The sequence below is a fragment of the Salmo salar genome, chromosome ssa20 (genome assembly GCF_905237065.1).
Source record: "Salmo salar chromosome ssa20, Ssal_v3.1, whole genome shotgun sequence".
NCBI lineage: Eukaryota > Metazoa > Chordata > Actinopteri > Salmoniformes > Salmonidae > Salmo > Salmo salar.
This window is the reverse complement of record NC_059461.1, coordinates 56,326,273-56,346,926: the sequence shown is the minus strand read 5'-3', so window position 1 is coordinate 56,346,926 and position 20,654 is coordinate 56,326,273.

Genomic DNA, 20,654 nt, shown 5'->3' with positions numbered 1-20,654 from the left:
ATAAAGGTTACATGTTTGTTTTTTTTAAAGACCAAGAAACCTGACTCAGTTATACCAGCTCTGTCAGGAGGAATGGGCCAAAATTCACCCAACTTATTGTGGGAAGCTTGTGGAAGGCTACCCGAAACGTTTGACCCAAGTTAAACAATTTAAAGGCAATGCTACCAAATACTAATTGAGTGTATGTAAACTTCTGACCCACTGGGAATGTGATGAAAGAAATAAAAGCTGAAATAAATAATTTTCTCTACTATTATTCTGACATTTCACATTCTTAAAATAAAGTGGTGATCCTAACTGACCTAAGACAGGGAATTTTTACTAGGATTAAATGTCAGGAATTGTGAGTTTAAATGTATTTGGCTAAGGTGTATGTAAACTTCCAACTTCAACTGTACTTAGCAATGATAGCTCCTTGAATCTCTGAATCAGAGACGATTACTGATGCAAAATAGATGTTAGCTCTTAGATGGCAATCCCCTCACTCCCTAAGAGACTCTCTCCTAATGCAACAGCTGATACAGTTAATATTAGAAGTTATAACATTGAATTATTGATAGTGGGAATGAATAGTACTAGTCAAGGAACAATTGAGGCCTGGACAAATATACTACACTCTGTAAAGAATAATCTCAGCTAAAGCCAAACACTCAGAAATAAGCAATCCATAAAACCTTCAGAAAGTTTTCACACCCCTTGACTTTTTCCACATTTTGTTGTGTTACAGCCTGATTTTAAAATGTATTAATTGAGATTGTGTGTCACTGGCCTACACACAATATCCCATAATGTCAAAGTGGAATAATGTTTTTAGAAATGTTTACAAATTAATTAAAAATTAAAAGCTGAAATGTCTTGAGTCAATAAGTATTCAACCCCTTTGTTATGACAAGCCTAAATAAGTTCAGGAGTAAAAACTCACTCTTTGTGCAATAATAGTGTTTAACATGATTTTTTAATGACTACCTCCTCTCTGTACCACACACATATAATTAATTATCTGTAAGGTCCCGCAGTCGAGCAGTGAATTTCAAACACAGATTCAACCACAAAGACCAGGAAGGTTTTCCAATGCCTCGCAAAGAAGGCCACCTATTGGTAGATGGGTATAAAAAATCAGACATTGAATATCCCTTTGAGCATGGTGAAGTTAATAATTACACTTTGGATGGACACCCAGACCTTTCTAACTCAGTTGCCGGAGAGGAAGGAAACCGCTCATGGATTTCACCATGAGGCCAATGGTGACTTTCAAACAGTTACATTGGCTGTGACAGGAGAAAACTGAGGATACAATACACAAATAAACTGAAATGACAAAACAACAAACTGTGACGCAGCAGTGAAACATACACTGACTCAAAATTAATCTTCCACAAACCCAGGTGGAAAAAAACCCTACTTAAGTATGATCTCCAATTAGAGACAACGAGGACCAGCTGCCTCTAATTGGAGATCATCCCAAACAAAACCAACATAGAAATACAAAACTAGAACATGAACATAGAAATACAAAACATAGAAAAAACACCCCCTGTCACACCCTGACCTACTCTACCATAGAAAATAACATCTTACTATGGTCAGGACGTGACATCACCCTTCCTATGACTTGATGTAGTGTTGAGAAACTCTTCTGCACTACAGGCCATATGAAAACATTCATCAGATCTTGCATGCTGACTGCATATCTCAACAATCTAGCCCTTTTGTCATTAGCCCTGTTGTCATTTGAAAGGGTGACTCTTTGGACTATGATTAAACAATCTCCATCTTCAACACCAAGCCTTGGCGTCTACGTCTTGTGATATAAAACATGAAACACACAAGAAAGGTAAGTCTGAATACCCTTTATTTATGATTTAGCCTAATGTTTTCATGTCTGCCTTGGTAGGACAGGCCACGTTTATGTTTGCTGTTTCAAGTCAGCTACTGTATTCACACCTACCATGTTATTAGGCTATGTATAATGATTTCATGTTTCATGCTTGAATGTCTATACAGTAGTGTTTGCTTATTCAAAGTGAGCTATTCATTTCATACCCGCCATACAGTTCAAGATATAGGCCTACTGTGTTTGTATTGTATTCTGTGTGTCTGTTTTCATATGGCAAAAAGTGTGTACTTTCCATTCTTCCTTGCTTCTTTCTGCAATAAGCTGCTTGCGCATATTCCAATCCAATGCCACACTGATGTCTGGACGATGCGCTGATCATGGTCCTAAATCCACCTGTTGTGCCTGTACTGTAGAACGCTCATTTGAGTTGGGAGTGGTTATCTGATCAGATAATATGTTGATTATTTCATGACGTTTGGACTGTCGAACTGAATACTTCATCCATTATCTGTATTTTGTGAGTATAATTTTTCCCATTTTATTACTGCACATGTCTGCTCTTTCTCTCTCTCTCTGAATATGCAGGTGATAGACATGTTGTGTATTTCATTACGTTTGTTTACTGTCAGACTCGGACACAGTAGGCCTGTTTAGTCAGTGGGGTTGTTGTAACCTGTTGTGTAGTTGCACAATTGCACTGCCTATTTGGCAATGACAACGGGTTTGTTTGATAAGGGAGATTTGTAGTGTTTATTGGTCACATTTATTCTGTGTTGTGTGTTAAATTATGCAATGTAATTGCACTCATTTTCATTTAAATATTTTGGGAGTATTTTTGCTGGAAAAATGTTTGCCATCCACTTTTACATACACCCAGCCACATATCAATTTCTGCCTACGCAGCTGGCCACCATAACATGATGAGTTGCCATGATAATATGCGAAAAACCTCTGCTTTGCTTCTATGGCTTTGCTGTGGTTTTGTGATATGTTCCCAGTGTCTGCAATTATTTATAAATGTATAATTCACTTTAGTCATTGTACTTTAGTCATTGCTTTGGTCTGTGTTTTCAATTTAGCAGACAACAACATGAGGAATAGGCCTATTTTGTTCTGAATTACTTTAGCTGCATTGTCCCCCATCCCCCCAATGTGCCCTCCAAATTGTTCTAAAAGGTTCTGCTGCTGATGGTGCATTTGATAATAACATAAAAAGCATGTTTAAAGGATGGCTAAAAACGGGCTTGTAGCCTAATTTGTCTACTCATGTTCCACACGACAGGGTAACACGTAATAAATACATCATGATTTATGGCTATTTCGGGCCTATTTCAGACCATCTGTTTTGCACATGCTGATCGAGTATTAGCTGGATTATATGACTAGGATGCCTGGGCTACTCCCCGTTCATGATAGATGTTGGACCTAGCCTAGGCCTACCTTGTTGAGTTGTAGCCTGTAACTGGAAGGGTTAACGTTGCCACTAGAGTGGCATAGGTTAGGCTATGCTACTTCTTCCTTCTCTGCGTCGCTATCGCGCCATTTGAGGAGCCGCGGAGTTGTATGCAGGTGCTGGCCTACACTATGTCCCAGACATCTCATGATAAATTACTACCGTATTTCCATTCCAAAACCTTATGGGTCTGTGTACATGCGAATAATGCATTTGATGCGTTACAACGGAGCAATCAGCACCGTTTTTCGAAGAACTGAAAAACTGCTTGTTTTTGTTATCTTGTTTTTTTGCACATAAACAAAAAAATAAATACTTGATATTTAAATTTTCACAAGTGGGTAGAGTTAAATGTGGAATGCTTGTCATTGGTCAAATGTCCTTTCAAAATAGTAGTTCACATTTCTAACTTTATTCTATTAATCTACTATCTATTAAGTAATCTATTAATATCTATTAATTCATACATTAATGCCAAGATAAAGTGATATTTCTCCATTTCTATTCTAGATTTAAAATTAAAATTATAAGATAGTCACAAAAATTATAGTGTTTATTGACCTATTCATGAACTGCTGTTATGTTTTTTTCCCTGTTAAAACAGGTAGAGCAAAACAGTTAGCATAATCGCATGGGAGCTGCACGCACATGCCGGCTACAAACACAATGTGTCTTCATTAATTAAACTACAGTGCCCTCAGAATGTATGCATACCCCTTAACTTATTCCACATGTTGTTGTGTTACACACAATACCCCATAATGACAAAGTGAAAACATGTTTTACATTTTTTGGGAAAATATATTGAAAATGAAATACAGAAATAGCTCATTTCCATAAGAATTCACACCCCTGAGTCAATACATGTTAGAATCTCCTGCCAGTGATTAGAGTTGCTGTCTTTTTGGGTAAGTCTCTAAGAGCTTTGCACACCTGGATTGTACAATATTTGCACATTACTATTATTTTAATTCTTCAAGCTTTGTCAAGTTGGATGTTGATCATTGTTAGTCAACCATTTTCAAGTCTTGCCATAGATTTTCAAGCTGATTTGAGTCAAAACTGGAAATAGGCCACTCATGAACATTCAATGTAATCTTGGTAAGCAACTCCAGTGTATATTTGGCCTTGTGTTTTAGGTTATTGCCCTGCTGAAAGGTGAATTTATCTCCCAGTATCTGTTGGAAAGCAGACAACCAGGTTTTCCTCTAGTGTTTTGCCTGTGCTTAGCTCTATTACATAGATTTTTATCCTAAAAAACAAATCTGTTGTCCTTGCAGATGACAAGCATATCCATAACATTATGCAGCCACCACCATGCTTGAAAATATGAAGAGTGGGACTCAGTGATGTGTTGGATTTTCCGCAAACATAACACTTTGTATTCAGGACATAAAGTTCCCTTCTTTGTCATATATTTTGCAGTTCTAATTTAGTGCCTTGTTGCAAACAGGATTCATGTTTTGGAATATTTTTAGGCCAGTGACAAAAAATCTAAATTGAATACATTTTAAATCCAGGCTGTAACAATAAAATGTGGAAAAAGTCAAGCGGTGTGAATACTTTCTGAAGGCACTATGGATGAGCCATGACTAGAATTCAATATATACATAAAAAGTGAGTAAAACAGTATGTAAACATTATTAAAGTATCCAGTGTTCAATGAACATAGGGCAGCAGGCTCTAAGATGCAGGGTAGAGTACCAGGTGATAGTCACTGTTACTAGCCGGCTAAGGTTTAGGACAGGTTACTGGGCGTAGGCCGGCCAGAGGTGACTGCTTAACAGTCTGATGGCTTGGAGATAGAATCTGTTTATCAGTCTCTTAGTCCCAGCTTTGATGTACCTGTACTGTCTCCTCCTAGATGGCAGCAGGGTGAACAGGCCGTGGCTCAGGTGGATGAGGTCCTTGATGATCTTTTTGTCCTTCCTGTAACACAGGGTGCTGTAGATGTCCTGGAGGGCAGGCAGTTTCTTTACCTCACTGTCTGAGTGAAGGGACCATTTCGGGTTGTCAGTGATGTGTACGCAGAGGAACTTGAAGCTTTTGACCCTCTCCCTGTCGATGTGGATCGGGCGTGCTCTCTCTGCTGTCCACAATCAGCTCCTTTATTTTGTTGACGTTGAGGGAGAAATTATCTTTCTGCCAGGGCTCTCACCTCATCCTTGTAGGCCCTCTCATCATTGTTGGTACCACTGCTGTGTCATCAGCAAACCTGGCAATTGAGTTGGAGATGTGTGTGGCCACACGGTCATGAGTGAACATGGAGTACAAGAGGGGCTGAGCACACACCCCTGTGGGGCCTCAGTGTTGAGGATCAGCGTGGCGGAGGTGCTGTTGCCTACCTCCACCACTTGGGGTCAGGCTGTAAGGAAGTCCAGGACCCAGTTGCACAGGGAGGGGTTCAGACCCAGGTCCCTGAGCTTATTGATGAGCTTGGTGGGCACTATGGTGTTGAAGGCTGAGCTGCATAACATTCTTACAAAGGTATTTCTCTTGTCCAGGTGGGATAGCACAGTGCAATGGTGATTGCGTCGTCCATGGATCTGTTGTGCGGTATTTTAATTATAGTGGATCTAGGTTGTTGGGTAAGATGGAGGTGATATGGTCCTTAGCTAGCCTCTAAAAGCACTTCATGATGACAGAAGTGAGTGCTATGGGGCAATAGTAATTTTGTTCAGTTACCTTTGCTTTCTTGGGTACAGGAAAAATGGTGGACATCTTGAAACAAGTGAGGACAACAGACTGGGAAATGGATACCAGTCAGCTGGTATAAACACGCTCTGAGGATGCAGCTTGGGATGCAGCTTGGGATGCAGCCTTGCGAGGGTTAACACGCTTAAATGACTTACTCACGTCAGCCAAGGAGAACGAGAGCACACAGTACTCATGAGCATCGAGGGCCTGCGTCGGCGGCTAGATGTTGTTTTCCTCAAGTGGGCAAAGAAGGTGTTTAGCTTGTCCAGGAGCAATGCTTTGATGTTTGCGACGTGCCTGGCTTTCCCTTTATATTCTGTGATTGTCTGGAGTCCCTGCCACATCTTGTGTCTAAGCTGTTGAATTGCGACTCCACTTTGTCCCTGTACTGTCGTTTTGCCTCTTTGATTGCCTTACAGAGGTCATAGCTGGTCTGTTTGTAAACAACCATGTTACCAGTCACCTTTCCATGGTCATGCAGTGGTTTGCGCTTTCAGTTTTCCACAAATGCGGCAATCTGTCTACGGTTTTTGGTTTGGATTTAGTTTTATTCTCAGAGGCGAACTGGAACATTACCCATTCCTCGTGATCAAAATAATCTTGAAGCATAGATTCTGATTGGTCAGACCAATTGTGAACAGTTCTTACCATGGGTGCTTCCCATTTAAGTTTCTGCCTATAATTGAGGAGGAGCAGCATGGAGTCGTGATTCTGATTTGCAGAAGTGAGGGCAGGTAGGGCCTTGTAGCCATCCCGGGAAGGGAGAGTAGCAATGATCCAAAGTTTGTGATGCGCGTGTAGCACAGGAGATGTGTTGATATAACTTCAGTAGCGTTTTCCTTAGATTTCCTTTTTTAAAGTTCCCAGCTACAATAAATGTGGCTTCCAGTTTGCACATAGTCCAGTGTAGTTCCTTGAGAACCGTCGCGATTCCGTAAAACAGAGTATGTTACAGTCCCTGATGTCTCTCTGGAAGGATCTCCACGCCCTGAGCTCATCTACTTTATTGACCGGGGCTGAACGTTAGCGAGTAATATACTCGGAAGCGGTATATGGTGTGCACGCCACCTGAGTCTGACTAGGGCCTCACTTCTTCCTTGGCGTTTTGAATAGAGCTGCCTCTGGAAGTTCAAACAAAGGATCCAGGTCAGGGATATTGAATTTCTGCTCTAATTAGATCACCGATCTAATATCAAAAAGTTATTTACGGCTGTAGGTAATAATACAAGAAACATTCTGAGCAAATAATGTAGAAGATAGGAACTAGAAACAGGGCAACCGTGTCTGTCGGCGCCATCTTGTCATTATTCTGTTTCTTGTTGTTCAACAAAAAAAACAAACTGTTTACAGTGCTTTTTGTTACGTTACAGCCTTATTCTTTCCCTCATCAATCTACACACAATATCCTATAATAATGAAGCGACATTTTAGACATTTTTTGCAAATGTATTAAAAATAAAAAAACAGAAATACCTTACTTACATAAGTTTCAGATCCTTGCTATGAGACTCGAAAATTGAACTCAGGTACATCCTGTTTCCATTGATCATCCTTGAGATGTTTATATAACTTGATTGGAGTCCACCTGTGGTAAATTAAATAGATTGGACATGATTTGGAAAGGCACCTACCTGTCTATAGGTCCCACAGTTGACAGTGTATGTCAGAGCAAAAACCAAGCCATGAGGTCAAAGGAATTGTCCGTAGAACTCTGAGACAGGATTGTGTTGAGGCACAGATCTGGGGAAGGGTACCAAAACATGTCTGCAGCATTAAAGGTCCCCAAGAACACAGTGGCCTCCATCATTCCTAAATTGAAGAAGTGTAGAATCATCCCCCGATTGCCCTGCCAAACTGAGCAATCGGGGGAGAAGAGCCTTGGTCAGCGAGGTGACCAAGAACCCAATGGTCACTCTGACAGACATCCATAGTTGCTCTGTGGAGATGGGAGAACCTTCTAGAAGGACAACCATCTCTGCAGCACTCCACCAATCAGGCCGTTATGGTAGAGTGGCCAGACGGAAGCCACTCCTCAGTCAAAGGCACATGACAGCCTGCTTTGGAGTTTGTCAAAAGGCACCTTAAGGACTCTCAGACCATGAGAAACAAGATTCTCTGGTTACGGTGAAGCATGGTGGTGGCAGCATCATGTTGTGGGGATGTTTTTCATCGGCAGGTACTGGGAGACTAGTCGGGATCGAGGGAAAGATGAATGGAGTAAAGTACAGAGAGATCCTTGATCAAAATTCTGCTCCAGAGTGCTCAGGACCTCAGACTGGGGAGAAGGTTAACCTTCCAACAGGACAATGACCCTAAGCACACAGGAGTGGCTTTGGGACAAGTCTCTGAATGTCCTTGAGTGGCCCAGCCAGAGCCCGGACTTGAACCCGATCGAACATCCCCATCCAACCTGACAGAACTTGAGAGGATCTGCAGTGAAGAATGGGAGAAACTCCCCAAATATAGGTGTGCCACGCTTGTAGCGTCATACACAAGAAGACTCAAGGCTGTAATTGCTGCCAAAGGTGCTTCAACAAAGTACTGAGTAAATGTATAACATTTCTAAAAACCTGTTTTTGCTTTGTCATTATGGGGCATTGTGTGTAGATTGATGAGGGGGAAAAATACAATTGAATCCATTTTGGAATAAGCCTGCAATTTAACAAAATGTGGAAAAAGTCAAGGGGTCTAAATACTTTCCGAAGGCACTGTATGTGGTTTGATTTCAGATGAAAATCCAATAAACAAGGAATGACTCATATCTTGTCATCTAATAGGAAATATTATTTGGCCAAAACGTACATGGACCCAAAATGTACACTGATCTACTCTGCTGATTAGTCTACTCCATTTTAACGCAGGAAAGGAACGATCTAATATTATCAAAACTTTTCTGGAAATAGACAACATCAATGTCCAAAAAGGCTGAGATATCACAAAATAACACTCTGCCTTTGAACCTAGGGTATACGAATTCCCTCATTAGAGACATATGTAATTGCTGCCGTATGTATGCTCTTAACTTGATACGCCCAGAGAATTGCCCTAAAGGCGGTTACGCCCACTTCTGACCCGAGTTTATAAGACATGTGACTGAAGAATGAACTGTAGACTAAAGTGACCCCAGGCTGCAGCCAAGGTCTGAATGGTCAACGAACCCCAAAACGCAACACAAGGTTGAAGACAAATAAATATTTTTCTACCCAAGCTACGAATGAGTAGCTGTGTCTAAGCGGGTGAATTCAAGCCGAACCACCTAGCCTCCACTCTTCATCGAATCGTGGTATCTACGCTGTTTCATTCCTACGCTGTGAGCTCTGAGCTACAGAGCTGTTTGTCCTCAGACGACACTATCAGAGAAAGGGGGAGAAATCAGACGACTAAGCCAAGAAGGACACTGACATCGTGAGGACAACCAGAGAGTTGCGCCGGAGAAATGCGTCGTTGAGAAGCCTAAACGACCCACGCGGAACCACCCCTCTGAGACCTCCAACACGTAATTACATCATTATATTCTGACCCATAAGAGCGGCAGTTCGGGGCAAGGCTAGGTTTTAAATAAGCATAGCTGACAAATGAACCCAAATGTATATTTCTCTCGTGTACTTTCTTTGTTTCTCTCTCTTTTAAATCCCCATTTTGGGTAACACGCGCCATAGTGTGTTGGCCCGTTATACTAAATCCTAATCAATAGCCTAGACTGTGTTTTGTGTATGTGTATCTGTATCATCATTTTAGCTTGCTAGTAAATAAATAATCAACTAAGATTGGTGTGGTAAACTCATTGGTGGAGCCCGGGTTCATGCAGATTCCCGGATTATGTGACGTTCAGAAATGAGACTAGAGGAAATTGATTTAGCGACTGTTGTAAAATCGATATTCGGATATTCTTTGAGTTAATTTGGGAAATAGAAACTCAATAAAACTAATTTTCCCATGGTGCCCCAGGTTAATGAGTTAATAATTGCTTGATTCATTGCTTGATTCATTTAATCACGCAATTATAAACAGTTAATCATTCGATGAGCAACAGTCGTCACATTAACTAATACAACGTCACGACACCACCCACCACTGCGACCTGTATGCTCTAGTCGGCTGGCCCTCGCTACATATTCGTCGCCAGACCCACTGGCTCCAGGTCATCAGCTCACTGGTCACGATAACAACACCCACCCGTAGCACGTGCTCCAGCAGGCATATCTCACTGGTCATCCCCAAAGCCAACACCTCCTTTGGCCGCCGTTCCTTCCAGGACTCTGCTGCCAGTGGCCGGAACGAATTGGAAAAATCGCTGAAGCTGGAGACTTACATTTTCCTCACTAACTTTAAACATCAGCTATCTGAGCAGCTAACCGATCGCTGCAGCTGTACATTTTCTTCATCTATCTCTCTCATCATCTGCTCCTATCACTCCAGTGTTAATCTGCTAAATTGTAATGACTTTGCTACTATGGCCGATTTATTGCTTTACCTCCTCACGCCATTTGCACACATGGTATATAGACTTTCTTTTTGTTCTATTGTGTTATTGCATGTGTAACTCTGTGTTGTTGTTTGTGTCACACTGCTTTGCTTTATCTTGGCCAGGTTGCAGTTGTAAATGAGAACTTGTTCTCAACTAACCTATCTGGTTAAATAAAGATTAAATAAAATAAAATAAAAACATCACCAGCAACAACGTCGCCTAAGGGCACAAACCCACCGTCGCTGGACCAGACAGGACTGGCAAAAAGTGCTCTTCACTGACGAGTTGCGGTTTTGTCTCACCAGCGGGGTTGGTCGGATTCACGTTTATCGTCGAAGGAATGAGCGTTACACCGAGGCCTGTACTCTGGATCGCGATCGATTTGTAGGGGCGGTGTGTCACAGCATCATCGGAATGAGCTTGTTGTCATTGCAGGCCATCTCAACGCAGTGCGTTACAGGGAAGACATCCTTCTCCCTCATGTGGTACCCTTCCTGCAGGCTCATCCTGACATGACCCTCCAGCATGACAATGCCACCAGCCATACTGCTCCTTCTGTGCGTAATTTCTTGCAAGACAGGAATGTCAGTGTTCTGCCATGGCCAGCGAAGAGCCTGGATCTCAATACCATTGAGCATGTCTGGGACCTGTTGGATCGGAGGGTGAGGGCTAGGGTCATTCCCCCCATAAATGTCTGGGAACTTGCAAGTGCCTTGGTGGAAGAGTGGGGTAACATCTTACAGCAAGAACTGGCAAATCTGGTGCAGTCCATGAGGAGGAGATGCACTGCAGTACTTAATGCAGCTGGTGGCCACACCAGACACTGACTGTTACTTTTGATTTTGACCCTTTGTTAAGGGACACATTATTAAATTTCTGTTCGTCACATGTCTGTGGAACTTGTTCAGTTTATGTCTCAGTTGTTGAATCTTATGTTCATACCAATATTTATACGTTAAGTTTGCTGAAAATAAACACAGTTGACAGTGAGAGGACGTTTCTTTTTTTGCTTAGTTTAGTAGAGAAATGAACATTAAATTCTCTGGCAACATCTGTGGTGGACATTCCTGCAGTCAACATGCCAATTGCACGCTCCCTCAAAACCTGAGACATCTGTGGCATTGTGTTGTGACAAAACTACCCATTTTAGAGTGGCCTTTTATTGTCCCCAACACAAGGTACATCTGTGTAATGATCATGCTGTTTAATCAGCTTCTTGATATGCCACACCCGTCAGGTGGATGGATTATCTTAGCAAAGGAAAAATGCTTACCAACAGGGATGTAAACAAATTTGTGAGAAATAAGCTTTTTGTGCATATGGAAAATGTCTAGGCTTTTTTATTTCAGCTCATGAAACATGAAACAACACTTTACATGTTGTATTTATATTTGTCACGCCGGACCGGTCTACCAACCACCAGAATTGGCAACTATGATTTCGCACACATTCTGCCTTTGAACCTAGGCTATAAGAATTCCCTCATTTAGAGAAATAATATGTAATTACTGCCGTATGTATGTACACTGACTGTACAAAACATTAAGAACACCTGCTCTTTCCGTGACATAGACTTACCAGGTGAATCCAGGTGAAAGCTATGATCCCTTATTGATGTCACTTGTAATCTTGGCAAAGGATACATGTTTACTAACAGGGATGTAAACACATTTGTGTACATGATTTGAGAGAAATAAGCTTTTTGTGCATATGGAACATTTCTGGGATTTTTTTATATCAGCTCATGAACCACGGGACAAACTCTTTTACATGTTGTGTTTATATTTGTCAAGCCTACCTCTGCTCCCTCCAATGCTCGACATCACCGGTCTACTAACCACCAGCCCTGGCAACTATGTTAACGCACACATGATTACGCACACCTGGTTGTCATTATCTCCGCGATTACTTCCCCTTTATTTAGCCCTCAGGAGACATCAGTCATTAGGTAGTATTGTTTTCTCTCATGTTATGTACAGCGCTCATGTTTTGTTCATGTGCAACTATTCATTATTAAACTCTGCATATTACGTTACAATATTTTTGTTCAGTGTAGAAAGTGCCAATATAAAAAAATACAAGATCAAGGAGTGTCAATGCCAGTAGAGAAAGAACAAAATAATATACTGTATGTACAAGAACAATATCAATAACCATATCAGTGATTCTGCTGGTGATAGATGAGGTAGTTATATGCTTACAGTCATGGGTAAAATGGCTGAGCAGCAGGATAAAAAAATAAATAGTAGCAGCAACATATTGTGTGTGTGTTAGGAGAGAGTCATGTGAATGTGCATAGAGGCACTGCAGATAGTCTGGATGACCGGGAACTCACCCCCAGTGATGAACTGGTCCGTCCTCACTACGCATGAACATAGGAATCATTATTCGGAGAGACTGTTTCTGTCCTGCCCTTGACTTTGGTGTAGGCCATGTGATGTCCATGCCCTCTTCATCACAAAACTCCCTGATCTTCTCAAAAATATATGTTTGTCTAGTTGTGTCCAGTCCAGGTGGTGCTTGTACAGGCATCTATGTCAGCGTTGCACAGCAGCTAAAACCTGGTCACGACTGAGTCCGAACGCTCCTTGGCGACAACACCAGGCTCTAGAGCATCAAAGCTGTAAAACAGGAAAATAGACCAAAACATTTAGAAGACATTACAACCTTGCATAACATCAATTCACCTCCCAAGTTTAGATAAGAATAACCTCATACAATGCAATGAAAATTATATTTACCTGAAGTGCTGGTACTGCTTGATCTGTAGCAGCGGCCAAAATCCCTGTCATTCGCATGAAGAAGCGACAACAATACAGGGGATGCAGGCCTTGTGAGAATTCGTTGTCCTTTATATTTTTTGTATTTTTTTATTTCACCTTTATTTAAATAGGCCATAGGGGCAAAATAATTACAATATAGCAATTAAACACTGGAGTGATGGATGTGCATTAGATGAGTGTGCAAATAGAGATACTGGGGTGCAAAGGAGCTAAATAAATAAATAAATAACAGTATGGGGATGAGGTAGTTGGATGGGCTATTTACAGATGAGCTGTGTACAGGTGCAGTGATCTGTGAGCTGCTCTGACAGCTGGTGCTTAAAGCTAGTGAGGGAGATATGAATCTCCAGCTTCAGGGATTTTTGCAGTTCGTTCCAGTCATTGGCAGCAGAGAACTGGAAGGAAAGGCGGCCGAAGGAGGAATTGGCTTTGGGGGTGACCAGTGAAATATACCTGCTGGAGCACGTGCTACGGGTGGGTGCTGCTATGGTGACCAGTGAGCTGAGATAAGGCGGGGCTTTACCTAGCAAATACTTATAGATGACCTGGAGCCAGTGGGTTTGGCGAAAAATATGAAGCGAGGGCCAGCCAAAGAGAGCATACAGGTCGCAGTGGTGGGTAGTATATGGGGCTTTGGTGACAAAACGGATAGACTTTACCATCTGTCCTATTGGCCAATGTGCAATCATTGGAGAATAAACTGGATGAGCTCCGTTCAAGACTATCCTACCAACGGGACATTAAAAACTGTAATATCTTATGTTTCACCGAATCGTGGCTGAATGACAGCATGGATAATATAGTTGGCTGGGTATTCTGTGCGTCAGGAAGACAGAACAGCTGCCTCCGGTAAGACAAGGGGTGGTGGTCTGTGTCTATTGGTCAATAACAGCTGGTGCGCAAAATCAAATATTAAGGACGTCTCAAGGTTTTGCTCGCCTGAGGTAGAGTGTCTCATGATAAGCTGTAGACCACACTATATGCCGAGAGAGTTTTCATCTATATTTTTCGTAGCCGTCTATTTACCACCACAAACTGATGCTGGCACTAAGACCGCACTCAACGAGCTGTATAATGCAATAAGCAAACAAGAAAATGCTCATCCAGAAGTGGCGCTCCTAGTGGCCAGTGACTTTAATGCAAGGAAACTTGTTTTACCTAATTCCTTTTACCTCATTTCTACGAGCATGTCACATGTGCAGCTAGAGGGAAAAAAACTCCAGACCACCTTTACTCCACACACAGATATACGTACAAAGCTCTCCCTCACCCTCCATTTGGCAAATCTGACCATAATTCTATCCTCCTGATTCCTGCTTACCAGCAAAAACTAAACCAAGAAGTACCAGCGACCCACTCAATACGGAAGTGGTTAGATGACGCAGATGCTAAGCTACAGGACTGTTTTGTGAGCCCAGACTGGAAAATGTTCCAAGGATTCATCCGATGGCATTGAGTGGTATGCCACATCAGTCACCGGCTTCATCAGTAAGTGCATCGATGACTTCATCCCCACAGTGACTATACGTACATACCCCAACCAGAAGCCATGGATTACAGGCAACGTCCACACTGAGCTAAAAAGTAGAGCTGCCGCTTTCAAGGAGCAGGACTCTAACCCATACGCTTATAAGAAATCCAGCTATGCCCTCCAATGAACCATCAAACAGGCAGAGCATCAATACAGGACTAAGATTGAATCCTACTACACCGGCTCCGATTCTAGTCAGATATGTCAGGGCTTGCAAACTATTACAGACTACAAAAGGAAGCCCAGCCATGAGCTGCCCAGTGAAATGAGCTTACCAGATGAACTAAATGACATCTATGCACGCAGCGATGCAAGCAACACTGAAGCATGCATGAGAGCACCAGCTGTTCCGGACGACTGTGTGATCATGCTCTCCATAGCCGATGTGAGTAAGCCCTTTAAACAGGTCAACATTCACAAGGCCACAGGGCCAGACGGATTATCAGGACGTGGACTCAGAAAATTTGCTGACGAACTGTCAAGTGTCTTCACTGACATTTTCAACCTCTTCCTGACCGAGTCTGTAATACCTACATGTTTCAAGCAGACCACCATAATGCCTGTGCCCAAGAACACCAAGGTAACCTGCCTAAATGACTACCGACAAGTAGCACTCAAGTGCTTTGAAAGGCTGGTCATGGCTCACATCAACACCATCATCCCAGAAACACTAGACCCACTCCAATTCGCATTCCGCCCCAACAGATCCACAGATGATGCAATCTCTATTGCACTTCACACTGCCCTTTCACATCTGGACAAAAGGAACACCTATGTGAGAATGCTGTTTATTGACTACAGCTCAGCATTCAACACCATAGTGCCCGCAAAGCTCATCAATAAGCTAAGGACCCTGGGACTAAACACCTCCCTCTGTAAATGGATCCTGAACTTCCTGATGGGCCACCCCCAGGTGGTAAGGGTAGGCAACAACACATCTGCCACGCTGATCCTCAACAAGGGGACCCTCTGGGGTGTTTGTTAGTCCCCTCCTGTACTCCCTGTTCACCCATGACTGTGTGGCCAAGCACGACTCCAATACCATCATTAAGTTTTTAACGACGACACAATAGTGGTAGGCCTGATCACCGACAATGATGAGACAGCCTATTGCGAGGAGGTCAGGGACCTGGCAGTGTGGTGTCAGGACAACAACCTCTCCCTCAACATGATCAATACAAAGGAGAAGATCATGGACTACAGGAAAAGGAGTGCCGAGCACGCCCCCATTCTCATTGACTGGGCTGTAGTGGAGCAGTTTGAGAGCTTCAAGTTCCTTGGTGTCCACATCACCAACAAACTTCATGGTCCATTTTCACCAAGACAGTCGTGAAGAAGGCACGACAATGCCTATTTCCCCTCAGGAAACTGAAAAGATTTGGCATGGGTCCTCAGATCCTCAAAAATTTCAACAGCTGCATGCTCGAGAGCAAGCTGTACCATCGAGAGCATCCTGATTTGCTCAGCCTACGACTGTATGGTGCTACAGAGGATGGTGCGTATGTCCCAGTACAACACTGTGGCCAAGCTTCTTGCCATCCCGGACCTCTATTCTAGGCAGTGTCAGAGGAAGACCCTAAAAATTGCCATAGACTCCAGCCACCCTAGTCATAGACTGTTCTCTCTGCTACCGCAAGGCAAGCGGTACCAGAGCGCCAAGTCTAGGTTCAAAAGGCTTCATAACAGCTTCTACCCGCAAGCCATAAGACTCCTGAACAGCAAATCAAATGGCTACCTAGACCCTTTTTTTACGCTGCTGCTACTCGCTGTTTATTATTATGCATTGTCACTTTACTCCTACAGTACCTACATGTACACTACTGTTCAAAAGTTTGGGGTCACTTAGAAATGTCCTTGTTTTTGATCAGAAATACAGTGTAGACATTGGTAATATTGTAATTCACTATTGTAGTTGGAAACAGCTGATTTTTAATGGAACACCTACATAGGCAGACAGAGGCCCATTATCAGCAACCATCACTCCTGTGTTCCAATGGCACATTGTGTTAGCTAATCCAAGTTTAGTTTATCATTTTAAAAAGGCTAATTAATCATTAGAAAGCCCTTTTGCAATTATGTTAGCACAGCTGAAAACTGATTAAAGAAGCAATAAACCGCCTTTAGACTAGTTGAGTATCTGGAGCATCAGCATTTGTGGGTTCGATTACAGGCTCAAAATGGCCAGAAAGAAAGAACTTTCTTCTGAAACTCGTCAGTGTATTCTTGTTCTGAGAAATTAAGGCTATTCCATGCGAGAAATTGCCAAGAAACTGAAGGTCTCGTACAACGCTGTGTACTACTCCCTTCACAGAACAGCGCAAACTGTCTCTAACCAGAATAGAAAGTGGAGTGGGAGGCCCCGGTGCACAACTGAGCAAGAGGACAAGTACATCAGAGTGTCTAGTTTGAGAAACAGACACCTCACAAGTCCTCAACTGTTAGCTTCATTAAATAGTACCAGCAAAACACCAGTCTCAAGGTCAACAGTTAAGAGGCGACTCTGGGATGCTGGCCTTTCTAAGTGAACCCAAACTTCGAACGGTAGTGTACATATTACCTCAATTACCTCGACTAACCTGTACCCCTGCACATTGACTTGGTACCCTGTATAAAGCCTTGTTATTGTTATTTTATTGTTACTCTTATTTTTTTTACTTTCATTTTTCTAAAAACTGCATTGTTAGTTAAAGGCTTGTAAGTAAGCATTTCACGGTATGGTCAACACCTGTTGTATTCGGCGCATGTGACAAAAAAATCGATTTGATTTGAAATAATGTGAGATCAATTAAAAGTAGTGCCAATCATGTTGGAAGTTAATTAAAATAATCAAACTTGTTGTTTATGCTTTACATACCAAGTGTTGCCATTGATTCCTTGTAGAGATGCCACACCACTGCTTTTGTCACATGAGATGGCAGCAGCTTTCCACAGAAGGGTTTATGTCCTGGGTGGCATCCTGGTAATACTATTGCATTATCCTCTGCATAGTTGTTGATGAAGTTCACAACTCGCTGCAAGTCCTCATTCTTCAGGTGTAACCTGTGCTTGCTTGGGCCGGCTCTCTTTTTGATGAGGCATTAGACCATTCTCCTTGTATGACTTGTGGGGGAGAGTCAGGCGTGTTCTACTGATGCTGAAAGACAAATTCCAGATAAAAATATGTTAGCATTATTAGATGAGGCTTACCCAGACACACTTCTCTAAATTGATGGGTCATGTGAAAGAGAGGCTAAAACTACCCCCCAGTCACATCTAGCTAAGTGGATGGGTCTCTATTGTCTAGACCTGTTCAAATGTTCATGAAATACAATAGATGGCCTTAATCACCCCAAGACACACCCGGCTAACTTGATGGGTCATGTAATCATCTGGCAAAGTGGAGTATTTTGTTTAGACATGTAAATTAGCTTAACAATGAACAAATAATCCCAACCTTATAAAGTACTAGCAATATAAATTGATTGTCATAGCTAACCGCCATGCATGAAATGCTGTATGAATCTGAAGGTTGCTAAAGCTAACCAACTAGGTTTGGTGTTAGGCTAATGATAGCTAGCTATAACTAACAATGCAAATGGATTTCTGAGAAACAAATAATATTAACAACAGTAGACAGATCATACACGTAACATTAGCTAGCTAGCTAACGGTATGCTTTAACTTGCAATGAAAACAATTTTGGCAAAACTAGAAAACGTCACTGATTTCAAAACTCTGTTGATCTCCGCTCCTTTTCCATCACTGTTATAAGAAGACTCTGCAATGTCTGGTTAAATGAAAAAGTTTTTACCTAAATAAGGGATTTCCTCATCATCTTATTCATTTTCAGAATCAGAGAGAATCAGCATTGCACAATTGTCCTCCAGAAAGTAGTCCATCACAACTTTTTCCCACTGATAGCGCCTGCTAAATTCAGGGCAGCAATGTTGTTGAGAGCAGTAACAACACTTTTGCAGTTCTCCATTATATATTTTTAAAAAAAGCAGTGGTAGCAAGGATTATCTACACATACTGAGCAGCTCATGTTATAGACAGAAGCATGCTACATGGCAAACCAATCCGAACTCATCTCTCGGCATGTCCAGCCCATTCATTATCAGCCAATCATGGCTACAGGGAAGGTTCCTGTCTTTTTCTGTGGCTAAACCCACTAGGCTTGTAATTTAACAATTGCATATTTACAGATGGCATACAAGTTTATAATTATGGTACATGAAATTGCACATGTCCCAGAATGCATTTCTGCCAAAAATGCATTTTTATAAACAATATACAGTATTAGTCAAAGGTTTGGATACACCTACTAATTCAAGGGTTTTTCTTTATTTTTTCAATTTTCTACATTGTAGAATAATAGTGAAGACATTAAAACTATGAAGAAACACATATGGAATCATGTAGTAACCAAACAAGTGTTAAACAAATCAAAATATATTTGATATTCTTCAAATTAGCCACCCTTTGCCTTGATGACAGCTTTACACACTTTTGGCATTCTCTCAACCAGCTTCACCTGGAATGCTTTTTCAACAGTCTTGAAGGAGTTCCCACATATGCTGAACACTTGTTGGCTGCTTTTCCTTCACTTTGTGGTCCAACTCATCCCAAACCATCTCAATTGGATTGAGTTCAGGGGATTGTGAAGGCCAGGTCATCTGATGTAGCAATCCATCACTCTCCTTCTTGGTGAAATAGCCCTTGCACAGCCTGGAGGTGTGTTGAGTCATTGTACTGTTGAAAAACAAATGATAGTCCACTAAGCTCAAACCAGATGGGATGGCATATCACTGCGGAATGCTGTGGTAGCCATGCTGGTTAAGTATGCTTTGAATTCTAAATAAATCACAGAGAGTGTCACCAGCAAAGCACCCCCACACCATCACATCTTCTCCTCCATGCTTCATGGTGGGAACCACAGATGTGGAGATCATCCGTTCACCTACTCTGCGTCTCACAAAGACACAGCGGTTGGAACCAAAGTACAGCATCAGACCAAAGTACAGTTTTCCACCGGTCTAATGTCCATTGCTCGTGGTTCTTGGCCCAAGCAAGTCTCTTCTTATTATTAGTGTCCTTTAGTAGTGGTTTCTTTGCAGCAATTCAACCATGAAGGCCTGATTCATGCAGTCTCCTCTGAACAGTTGATGTTGAGATGTCTCTGTTACTTGAACTCTGAAGCATTTATTTGGGCTGTAATTTCTGAGGTGCAGTTAATTCTAATTAACCTATCCTCTGCAGCAGAGGTAACTTTGTGTCTTCTTTTCCTGTGGTGGTCCTCATGGGAGCCAGGATCATTATAGCGCTTGATGGTTTTTGTGACTGCACTTGAAGAAACTTTCAAAGTTCTTGAAATGTTCCATATTGACTGACCTTCATGTCTTAAAGTAATGATGGACTGTCGTTTCTCTTTGCTTATTTGAGCTGTTCTTGTCATAATATGAACTTGGTATTTTACCAAATAGGGCTATCTTCTGTATACCACCCCTACCTATTTTCTAAATGTAATCCGTTACAGTTACTAGTTACCTGTCCAAAATTGTAATCAGTAATGTAACTTTTGGATTACCCAAACTCAGTAATGTAATCTGATAACATTCAGTTTCTTTTAGTTTACTTTCCCCTTAAGAGGCATTAGAAGAAGACAAAAATGTATGTTACCAATTGAATGACATCTACTGCAGGATAAATCAATGCTAAATTTACATAGCTGGCCATATATGGATGTAACATTTTACTTTATGGGTTGGTAATGTAGGCTTCTTCTAACCCATCACTTTCTACTACATATGATAATAAAATTAAATTCTATCAGAATTCCAGTCATTCCAATAAATGTTATACCCCTTGATCTTCAAGAATAGGACTTGGAAATATGGAAGTATAGA